At 49.0% G+C, this 11,853-nt stretch overlaps 1 long non-coding RNA gene across 4 annotated transcripts in view; it reads left to right on the top strand.

Moving 5' to 3' along the window:
- The first annotated feature begins 3,946 nt into the window (after window positions 1-3,946).
- LOC114811102 overlaps window positions 3,947-11,853 on the top strand; it is a 31,591-nt gene continuing 23,684 nt past the window's right edge. For all 4 annotated transcript variants that reach the window (XR_003758804.2, XR_003758802.2, XR_003758801.2 and 1 more), the window contains exons 1-3: window positions 3,947-3,996; window positions 4,471-4,515; window positions 11,384-11,428. This is a non-coding gene — a long non-coding RNA (uncharacterized LOC114811102). The remainder of the gene's footprint in view (window positions 3,997-4,470; window positions 4,516-11,383; window positions 11,429-11,853) is intronic.

Raw genomic sequence — 11,853 nt, 5'->3', positions numbered from 1 at the left:
CCAAGCGTAGACCATCCAACTATTATTCTCGCTACGGCCCCTGGTCAGTGTATCTCCCCAGCCTGGAGGACTGTCTCACTGAAGTTTGGGTTCATGGAGGTCAATTCACACAATGTACAATGAGTTTTCTAGGCCTAAGGGACAATTTGAGGAAGTCTAAGAAAATTGTGCCAAATTCCCAATCATGATAGAAAAATGCCAACTTGATAGTCTGACTGATAAAAGCTTCACTTGTATAGAGGAAATGTGTGCACCTCTGCTTTATTTAATACTCCCTTCTTTCTGCTCTGGATTTCTTGAAAATGTGTTTCTGTGGGAGCAGAGGCTTCGTCTTGGGGAGAGAAAAGGGAAGGAGAGAGGTCCAGTATCAGATGGACTGTGACTGTGTCCACCCCATCCCCTTTTCTGAGAGGCAGAACCATGGGGGGTTTAGGAGGAGGCAGGCAGCAGGGGGGATGGTTGGGGAATCCAGGGAGCAGAGAAGGCAGGCGTTTTACGGGAAACAGATTTCTGTCCAGTCTGCAGCCTTGTTGGGTATCTCAGGCCCCAAGAGTACTGACGGTCTCTCTGGGGGTCCGGTGTTATGTGTGAAGCAGAGTGTAGTGGTCAACCTGTCGGGTTTTGCCTGTAGTCCCATCCTTCCTGGGAAAGCCGGTGGTGGGGAGCTTGGGGGGGAGGGAGTGTGGGAAAGGAGAAACTGCACTGTCTGCAAATCCCTTCTTCTCCTTCTTCCTTCTCCTTTCTTTCCTTTTCCTCGACTTGAAACAGGATGAAGCAGGTCTTCACTTATGAGAGCTGCTGTAGCCTAGAAGAAAAGTAAGAGCCTTTAGAGGTTGGAGGCCTGTGTTCTACTTCTGGCTCTGGTGATAGGATCTTAAAAAGATTCTACTTCCACCAGTGTGATTAGAACTCACAACTTTGTTTTGCTGAGGCAAAACCCTTAGCCCTAGTCCATTGAGGACCCCTACAATTTTGTCAAGTTTTATTTTACTGTACTGTTTGTAATGTAATGAGGTTAATGAAGAACAGCTGAAATCAATTTACACTAAGATTGTGATAGGAAAGTTCTTTGTTCTCTTCCTTTCCTTCTTTCCTGCTTCTCAGCTCTGAGACCACTGGGGTGCTATGGATAACTAAAGGGAGAGGCTCATTGGCTGCTCAAGGCACCTCCCTGATCTCAAGTCCTGCTGTCATGCAGAGAGAGGGCACATGTCACATTTTCAGTCAGTGGGGGGTGGGGGGTTGGGGAGTTGGGAGGAGCAGAGTAGTCAGGCTTGGTACTAGAAGTTGACTTGTGCAGTTGTGCTGGACCTTCCGTCTCTGGAGAATGAGGCCCTTCTGGAGTAACGGAGCTGGGGTTTTGAAGAATGGGCCTCTCAGCATCAATAGGGCATTCATTCATTCATTCATGTATTCAATCGTACTTATTGAGCACTTACTGTTTGCAAAGTACTGTAGTAAGCGCTTGGGAGAGTACAATTTAACAACAAACAGACACATTCTCTCCCCAAAACGAGCTCACAATCTAGAGGGGAAGGCAGACATGAACATAAATGGAGAAGCAGCGTGGCGCAGTGGAAAGAGCACGGGCTTTGGAGTCAGGGCTCATGAGTTCGAATCCCAGCTCGGCCACTTGTCAGCTGTGTGACTGTGGGCAAGTCACTTAACTTCTCTGTGCCTCAGTTCCCTCATCTGTAAAATGAGGATTAAGACTGTGAGCCCCACGTGGGACAACCTGATTCCCCTATGTCTACCCCAGCGCTTAGAACAGTGCTCGGCACATAGTAAGCGCTTAACAAATACCAACATTATTATTATTATTATAAATATACAAATAAATAAATAAATAAGGGTGGAGTGTTGCAGTCAGCTTAGCTGAAGTGGTCTGTCTATACATCTCATCTCTTCTGATGATAGGTTCAATGTTTGGTGGGGGAGAGGGAAAATGGTGTCTGCAAAAGAAACGTATGTTGTCTGCAGTCTCCTACCCCTCCTTCTCCAGCTATGAGACAACAGAGTTGGCTGGAGACTGAAGGGTTGGGTCTCAGAGGCAGATCTCAGAGGGTAGGATGAGGGAACCTGGCCTCTCAGGCTCACTGATCCACATGTGTCTCTTAAGGTCAGGTTCCACAACTCCCAATGGGTTTCCGTCAGGACCGGTGGAGAAGGTCCAGCGACACCTTGCTTCCGTTAGACCCACACGCTACAGCCTCCTACCCAGAGAAGGGATCTGCAGTGAGGCCGGTGTCTTGGAAGGGGCGGGCAGTGGGTGTGGGGGACAAGGAGAGAATGAGTCTGTCCTATTGGATCAGAAATAGAAACAGTGTTTGCCTCCCAACCCTCCCTCAAAAAATCTAGGTTGTCTGCAATCTTCTTTGCCTCCTTCTCCAACTCTGAGAAAGACTAGAGACAGATGCATCAGGGGCCATCAAACAGAAAACACAACACGCATGCACAAAATAAAAACAAACTCAGCTCTCTTCCTCTTCTCTCCCTCCTGTGCTTAGTACAGTGCCTGGCACATAGAGAAGCAGCGGGGCTCAGTGGAAAGCGCATGGGCTTTGGAGTCAGAGGATGTGGGTTCTAATCCCTGCTCTGCTACTTGTCCACTGTGTGACCTTGGGCAGGCCACTTCACTTCTCTGTGCCTCAGTCACCTTTTCTGTAAAATGAGGATTAAGACTGTGAGCCCCATGTCGGGCAGCCTGATTATCTTATATCTACCCCAGCGCTTAGAACAGTGCTTGGCAGATAGTAAGTGCTTAACAAATTCATTCATTCAATAATATTTATTGAGCACTTACTATGTGCAGAGCACTGTACTAAGCGCTTGGGATGTACAAATCGTTAACAGATAGAGACAGTCCCTGCCCTTTGACGGGCTTACAATCTAACCAGGGGAGACAGACAGACAAAAACAATGGCAATAAATAGAATCAAGGGGATGAACATCTCATTAAAACAATAGCAAATAAATAGAATCAAGGTGATGTACATCTCATTAACAAAATTAATAAGGTAATGAAAATATATACAATTGAGGGGACGAGTACAGTGCTGAGGGGAGGGGAAGGGAGAGGAGGAGGAGCAGAGGGAGCAGAGGGAAAAGGGGGAGCTCAGTCTGGGAAAGCCTCTTGGAGGAGGTGAGCTCTAAGTAGGGTTTTGAAGAGAGGAAGAGAATTGGTTTGGCGGAGGTGAGGAGGGAGGGCATTCCAGGGCCGCGGGAGGACGTGGCCCAGGGGTCGACGGCGGGATAGGTGAGAATGGGGGACAGTGAGGAGGTGGGCAGCAGAGGAGCGGAGCGTGCGGGGTGGGCAGTAGAAAGAGAGAAGGGAGGAGAGGTAGGAGGGTGCGAGGTGATGGAGAGCCTTGAAGCCTACCATAAGTATTAATTTATTATTATAGTAAGTGCTTAACCACCACAATTATTAATATTATGATTAAATAGAGGAAATAAGGGCTTAGTGGGGGAAGACCTCTTGGGGGAGATGCGATTTTAGAAAGGCTCTGAAAGTGGAGAGAGTGATAGTCCGTCTGCTTTTAAGGTCCAGGCTGCCCTGACTGTTCCTTGGGTCCAGTGTAAGTGGCCCGTGAGGAGGGAACTCATACAGGACAGGAAGGTGGGGTGGGGGGGGTCAAGCCAGAGATGAGACCCCCGAGACAGCTGCTTGTAATTTTTGTTTCCCTGGACAAACCCTTTCATGCTACAGATCCCATCTTATCCTATCCCCTACCCCCTTTTTTATCCTTCCCTATCTTTCCCACAGTCTGTGGCTGGGAAGTGGCTGGGGCTTTCTCCCGGGACACCTGATCTCTAACCCAGCTGCTCCCAATCAGGTGGATTATTGACGTCAGGTCGGGCCCCGCCCTGACCTATATAAGCCTCCAGAGTGTGAGGTCATTTCAGAGCTGAAGGAGTTTTCCTTAATGTCTATGCCTGTTGAGTTTAGGAGGAGGAAAAAGCTGTTGGGGGGGGCAATGAGGTGTTAAGTTTTGGGTAACTTTGAATCTGCTTTTTGGCTTGCTAGTGGGGGGGAGGGGGCGCGGTTGGTAATTTCCCTAAAGGCTTCCCTTCTAGGCTGTGTGGAGGTATTATCCTGACCCTTTTCCTCATCTCCTTCATGCCCGTGAGGGAGGTGGGGTGAAGGGCTTAATACATCATCCCAGAAGGCTTCCTGGCTCCTTAAACTGCCTTGTTCTCTAGCCTCTCTCTGTGGCTATGGAAATTCAGAGACACTTCCTTCGTGCAATTAATCAGTATTTACTGAGTGGTTATTATGTGAAGAGCACTATACTACAAGGTTGGGAGAGTACAATACAACAGAATGAAGACATGTTTCCTGCAGGCCTGACTCCTCACCTTACTGTACCTATCCCCACTTTTCTGTTCTCATTGTGGTGTCTTCTTCCCCTACCCCTTCAGATGTGCTTGTTCTTCACATACTAACATCGTTCCCTTTCAATCTTATAGGTCCAGCATCAGTTGAATGAGGAAGACCCAAATAATGCAGTCTGGGTAAGGAAAGCGTTTGAGTAGAAGAAGAATGATAATGATGGTATTTGTTATGTGCTTATTATGTGCCAACATTGTTCATTCAATACAATAGTATTTTTTGAGCGCTTATTGTTTGCAGAGCACTGTACTAGGTGCTTGGAATGTACAATTTGGCAACAGATAGAGACAATCCCTGCCCAGTGACAGGTTTACAGTCTAACTGGGGGAGACAGATGGACAAAAACAAGACAACATAATTACGATAAATAGAATCAAGGGGATGTACACCTCATTAACAAAATAAATAGAGTAATAAAAATATATACAAATGAGCACAGTACTGAGGGGAAGGGAAGGGGGAGGAGCAGAAGGAAAGGGGGCTTAATAATAATAATAATAATGTTGGTATTTGTTAAGCGCTTACTATGTGCAGAGCACTGTTCTAAGCGCTGGGGTAAACACAGGGGAATCAGGTTGTCCTACGTGGGGCTCACAGTCTTAATCCCCATTTTTACAGATGAGGGAACTGAGGCACAGAGAAGTTAAGTGACTTGCCCACAGTCACACAGCCGACAAGTGGCAGAGCTGGGATTCGAACTCATGAGCCCTGACTCCAAAGCCCGTGCTCTTTCCACTGCGCCACACTGCTTCTCTGAGGGGAGGTGAAGGGGAGAAAGAGGAGGGAGCAGAGGGAAAAGGGGAAACTCAGTCTGGCAAGGCCCCTTGGAGGAGGTGAGCTCTCAGAGCTTTGAAGAGGGGAAGAGAATTAGTTTGGCATAGGTGAGGAGGGAGGACATTCCAGAACAGGACGTGGGCCGGAGGTCGTCAGGGGGATAGACATGAATGGGGAACAGTGAGGAGGTGAGCGGCAGAGGAGTGGAGCGTGCAGGGTGGGCAGTAGAAAGAGAGAAGGGAGATGAGGTAGGGGGCAAGGTGATGGAGAGCCTTGAAGCCCAGAGTGAGGAGTTTTTGTTTCCTTTGGAGGTTGCTAGGCAACCACTGGAGGCTTTTAAGGAGAGGAGTGACATGCCCAGAGTGTTTCTGCAGGAAGATGATCGGGGCAGCAGAATGAAAAAAAGACTGGAGTGGGGAGAGACAGGAGGAAGGGAGATCAGAGAGAAGGCTGACAATCCAGCCGGGATATAATGAGAGCTTGTACCAGTATGATAGCTGTTTGGATGGAGAGGAAAGGGCGGATCTTGGCGATATTGTACAGGTGAGACCAGTAGGCGTCGGTGACAGATTGGATGTGTGGGGTGAATGAGAGAGCTGAGTCAAGGATGACACCAAGGTTGCAGGCTTGAGAGACGGAAAGGATGGATACCTTCCAGTGACAGGAAAGTCAGGAAGAGGACAGGGTTTGGGAGGGAAGATAAGGAGCTCAGTTTTGGACTTGTTGAGTTTTAGGTGGCAGGCAGACATCCAGGTGGAGACGTCTTGGAGGCGGGAGGCAATACAAGCCTGAAGGGAAGGACAGAGAACAGGGGAGGAGATGTAGATTTGAGTGTCATCTGCATAGAGATGATAGTTGAAGCCATGGGAGCGAATGAGTTCGCCAAGGGAGTGAGTATAGATGGAGAACAGAAGAGGGCCAAGGAACTTGAGGAACCCCTACAGTTAGAGGATGGGACGAGGAGTAGGAGCCCGCAAAGGAGACCGAGAACCAACTTCTAAACACTGGGGTAGATACAGGGTAATCCGGTTGTCCCGTGGGGGTGCTCACAGTTTTAATGCCCATTTTACTGATCAGGTAACTGAGGCCCAGTGAAGTGACTTGCCCCAAGTCACGTACCTGACAAGTAGTGAGTTGTGGGGTGAATACTTAAGTGCTTGGTGGGTGTGCCAAAATGCATGGGTGAGCTCAAAGGGAAAATAAAGTGTGTGTGTGTGTGTGTGTGTGTGTGTGTATTTGGTTGGGTTGGGCATGGAGGGCACGTGAGTTTTAGTCAGGAACGGCTTTTTGGAGAAGAAACGATTTCGGTAGTGGTCTTATGGTTTTAGGCTATGTAGGTGGGAGGCTGTGGTCCACGTGAGACACAACGAGGGTACTGGACTTTGCAGGGGCTTCTTAAACCCCACTCATGAGCCATCTGATGGTGGATGTCCAAGGGTTCCAGGGGAAGGGAAGAGAGGGACCAGAAGCTTCTCACCACACTTCTTGGCCATGAGGACTGTTCCCCCTGCAGTGAGAATGCAGAGCAGGTGATTCCCATGGAGAGAGAAAATCAGGAGCTGAGCTTCCATCTCTATGGGAAGGTGATGGAGCCATGTGTGGATCAGTAAGGGTTATAGCAGGATGAGGAGGAAGTGAACAGAGGGGCCTGTCACTCTCATCCCTGAGGTTGGTTCTGCAAACAGCAGATAAGGCACTATGGAAAGAACTGGTTCTGCCTCACTTGACTGTGGAACTGAAAAGACCCAGGAGCCTTAATTTTACAGATGGGTCAATCCTCCCTGAACTCACAGTCCTGTCCACAGGGTCACCCTGCTCACCTCTAGCCCCTCCAGAGCTGAAACCCCTTGGTCCCTGACAGTGACTACCTCTGTGGGAGTTGGGAGGGTGCAGGGGGGTAGGGGTCAGTCTAGTGTGAAGGGTGAAGCTGGCCAGGTGCTTTATGGTTTGCTAGTTGGAAGTTGTTCCAGGCCAAGGTCCTCCCTGCAAGTCTGTTGTGGGTGGGTGGGTGGGTAGAGAAGGGAGGAGGAATCATCCCTCACCTATCCTGACTTCATGCTCTTGTTGTGCGTAGGACGATGGGTACTGGGGTGAAGATCCTAATCCTCCATCTCAGATGGCTCCCTCACTCTTCAAACTGCCTCTTTGTCCTCCAGCCTCTTTCTGTAGCTGTGGAAGTTCTCCGGGACACTACCCTCTTGCAGTCAATCAGTGGCATTTACTGAGTGCTTAGTATGTGCAGAGTACTGTTCTAAGTGCTTGAGAGAGGACAATATAACAGAGTTAGCAGACACATTCCCTGCAGACACATTCCCTGACTCACCACTTCAGTATACCTGCCTTGACTTTTTTGCTCTCATTATGGTGTATCCCTCCCTTGTACCTTCAGATGTGCTTGTTTTCTGGATTCTCCAAGAGTCCTCTTTCAATCTTGTAGGTCCAGGATCATTTTAATGGAGTGGAACCAGACAATATAATGCAGGTATGGGAAGGATCTGAGTATAAGGATACGTACTTAACTGCTTTGGAGTGAACTTTTCAGTGCTTTAATGGGTGGGATAATATTAATGGCTGAGCTGGAAGGGAAAATAAAGTGTGTCTGGGTGTCAAGGTCAGGAAAGGAACCCTTTTAATAATAATAATAATAATGTTGGTATTTGTTAAGCGCTTACTATGTGCCGAGCACTGTTCTAAGTGCTGGGGTAGACACAGGGGAGTCAGGTTGTCCCACGTGGGGCTCACAGTCTTAATCCCCATTTTACAGATGAGGTAACTGAGGCACCGAGAAGTTAAGTGACTTGCCCAAAGTCACACAGCTGACAAGTGGCTGAGCCAGGATTCAAACCCATGACCTCTGACTCCAAAGCCCGTGCTCTTTCCACTGAGCCACGCTGCTTCTCATTTTGCGAGTGCTGGTGGCTTCTGGCAATGTAGTGCGAGGTGAAGGATAGTGGCCATCAGTGTGTCCACCCCACTGCTCTCTGAGAAGAGTCGAGTGGGCTCCATCAGGGGTCATCAGGGGTGGGGGTCGGGGGGACTGAGCAGGTATTGTATTAAAAAGTGAATTATTCCATGCTTACCTGCTGGACCTCCAGTCCCTTGAGGACAAGCCATTTCTGGAGTGACACAGTTGGATCTGAAGTGCAGGTTGGCATTTGTTTAGTGTAGAGTGAAGTAGCTTGTTTAAGCATGGTCTGTCTCTACACCTCTGTTAGAGCCAGTGTCTTGGGAACGAGGGGGTTGGTGGAGGGCTAGGTGCTTGCAAGAAAACTAAGCTGCCTGGAATCCACATGGGTCTTAAGGCCAGGCTCCACAAGTCCTGATGGGTTTTAGCCAAGACAGGTGGAGAAGCTCTTATGACACCTCACTACCATCAGATGTGTGTTCCAGGCTCTACTGCCCCTATCCAGAGGAGGCTTTGGTGGTGTCACAAGTCTCCCGCCCCTCACCCCCTTGCACTAGATCTGTGTCCCATTGGCTCAGATGCAGATAGGAGCCCTGGGAACACTAACCCCCTGCAGTAACAATCTGACTGGCGATTACTCTCCAAACAGACTGCTCAACAGCTCGCCCTGGAATTGAGGACCATCCCCTTGCAGTGTGGGTCCGGTCAAATCAATTCTCAGATTTGCCCACCCTGGAGAGATGGGCCTGTGGATCACGTTGTCACCACAAAGGGAAGTTTTATTTTTGTTTGTGTATGTGTGTGAGAGAGAGAGATGGAGTTAGCTTTTGGTTTAATTTAGTGAGGTAGGGGCTGCCACCCTTGGTACAGAGGCTGGTTCTGGACACTGAGGCTCTGTGTAGGGAACTGGTTCTGTTGGATTTGACTGCGGGACTGAGAAGACCTGAGCACTTAATTCAATAGACAGGTCCAATCCCCCTGAGTCCACAGTCCTGCATGCAGGGTCACCCTACACATACTCAATCCCTGGAGCAGGAACGCTTCTGTGTCTTTGGTGACTTTTGGGATCCTAATATCCAGAGTAGGAAAGACTGGCATCAGTGAGTCCACTCCATTCGACTCCAAGAAGCAGAGCCTGGTGGGCTCCCATCCGAGACAATCAACAGGGGTGTGGTTTGGGAGGAGCAGGGTATCCAGGCTTGGTAGTTGAGGTTGACTTGTGCAGTTGTGCTGAACCTCCAGTCTCTGGAGAATGAGGCCCTCCTGGAGTAACAGCTGGGATTCTGAGAAGGGGGCCACTAAGTATCAGTAGGGCAGAGCATTGCAGTTTTCTTAGCTGGGGTCGTCTTTCTATACAGCACAGTTCTCCTGATGATAGGTTCAGTGTTTCATAGGGGAGAGGGAAATGGAACCTGCAAGAAACTCCTAGTTAATCTGCAATATCTGCCCCTCCCTCTCCAACCATGAACCAAGTGAGTCTGCTGGAGACTGAAGGGTTTGGCCACAGAGGTGGACTGCAGAGGGCAGAATGGGGGAACCCGTTCCCTCAGGCTCACTAGTCCACATGTGTCTTTAAAGACCAGGTTCCACACTTCCAGATGGGTTTCCATCAGGGCTGGTGGGGAAGCTCTAGTGACACCTTGCTTCCATTAGACCCAAATTCTACTGCCTCCTACCCAGAGAAGGGCTCTGCATTGAGCCCTGTGGCTTGGAGGGGGCAAGGGGTGGGTGTGAGGGAGAAGGGGAGAGTGAGTCTCCTTGTGGTCTCAGACACAATGTTTGTCCCACCAGCCACCCCCCAAAAATTAGGTTGTCTGCAATCTTCTAGGCTTCCTTCTCCTGCTTGGAGAGACTGGGAATGGACACATCAGGAATGATGAAACAGTAAAACACAACACCATGCACAAAATAAGAACAAACTCAGCTCTCTTCCTCTTCTCTCACTCTCTTCTGCACTCAGTACATTGCCTCCAGTGCTTTGTACAGTGTCTGGCACATAGTAAGTGCTTAACAAATACCATTATTATTAAAGAGAGGAAATGAAGGCTCAGATGGGGAAGACCTCTTGGAAGAGATGTGATTTTTGGAAGGCTCTGAAGGTGAGGAGAATGATAGTCTGCTTTGAAGGGCCAGGCTGCCCTGACTGTTCCTAGGGTCCAGTGTCAGCTGCCTGGCTGTGGAGGCTGTGAGGAGGGAACTGAGACAGGACAGGAAGGTGGGGTGGGGATCAAGAGACGAGACCCACTGGACAGCTGTCAGGAATTTGTGTTTCTCTGGACAAACCCTTAAATAATAATGATGATAGTATTTAAGCACTTAGTGTGTCAGGGACTGTACTAAGCCCTGGTGGATTCAAGCCAGTTGGGTTAGACACGGTACCTGTCCCACATGGGTCTCTGTCTCAATCCCCATTTTAGAGATGAGGTAACTGAGGCTCAGAGAAGTGATGTGACTTGCCCAGGGTTACACAACAGACAGTTGGCAGAGCTGGGATTAGAACCTTCATGCTAGAGATCCTCTCCCCCTTCTCCCCTTTCCCCCTTCTCCCCCCATCTTTCCCACAGCCATCCCCTCCTCCAATGAAGCGGCTTGGGCTTCTTTCCTGGGATACCTGATCTCTAACCCAGCTGCTTCCATTCAGAGGAATTAGTACCATCCAGCCCTATATTAGCCTCCAGGGCCTCACTCCCTCTACTCAGAGCTGTGTGTGTTTGCATCATTGTAAGTGTTTAGTGAGTTTAGGAAAAAATGAAGGAGGAGGTGTTGAGTTTTGGATAACCTTGAATCCGTTTTCTGGCTTAATAATAATAATGGTATTTAAGTGCTTACTATGTGCCTAGCACTGGCTTGCAAACTGGGAGCTCTTTCGGGTAATATTTTGAAAGACCTCCCGGCAGGCCTGTTCTGTTAGGGGTATCATCCCTCACCTATCCTCACTTGGTTAATGCCCGTGTTGAGGGTGAGGGATGAACAGTGGGGTGAAGTGTCTAAAACTCCATCTCAGAAGGCTTCCTGGCCACTCAAACTGCCTTTTTGTTCTCCGGCATTTCTCTGAGGCTGTATAAATTCTGAGACACTTCCCTCCTGCAAACAATGGTATTTGAGTGCTTACTTTGTGTAGAACACTGTACTCCATACTTAGGAGGGTGTAATATAACAGAATGAGTAGACATGTGACCTGCAGCCCTGATGCATCACCTCAGCACACCTGTGCCCCACTTCTCTGCTCTCATTATGGCGTTTCCTTCCCTTATACCATCAGTTTATGCTTGCCTTCCATATAGTAACATCTTTCCTTTTGCATCTTATAGGTCCGGCATCAATTGAAGGGAGAGGACACAGATGATACAACAATGGTAAGGGAAGGATCTGAGTTTAAGGATATGTGGTGAATGCTTCAGTGCTTGGTGGGTGAGCTTAAGTGCATGAGTGAACTGGAAGGAAAAATAAGGTGTGTGGTGGGGTTGGGGATAGGTGGGGAGGATGAGAGAGGTTTTGAAAGTTTTGGAAAACTGCTGGCATGTGCAGTATGTGGGTGAGGGATGGGAGGTTGTGTGCGGGGATAGGTTGAGGATGGAGGTGGACCAAGTGAGACACAGTGAGTAGGCTGGAGCTTTCAGGGACTTCCTAAATCCAAGTCAGAACCTCCAGATCGGAAGATGGAGGTCCTAGGGGTCCTGGTGAGGGGAGGAGAGGAACCAGCTCACTTCTCCTCCCAGAAGCTTCTCACCACACTTCCTGGCCATGAGGACTGTTCCCTCTCCAGCAAGGACACAGAGCA

The sequence above is a fragment of the Ornithorhynchus anatinus genome, chromosome 4 (assembly GCF_004115215.2).
Source record: "Ornithorhynchus anatinus isolate Pmale09 chromosome 4, mOrnAna1.pri.v4, whole genome shotgun sequence".
NCBI classification, from domain to species: domain Eukaryota; kingdom Metazoa; phylum Chordata; class Mammalia; order Monotremata; family Ornithorhynchidae; genus Ornithorhynchus; species Ornithorhynchus anatinus.
This window is presented reverse-complemented; position numbering and strand designations above follow the sequence as displayed.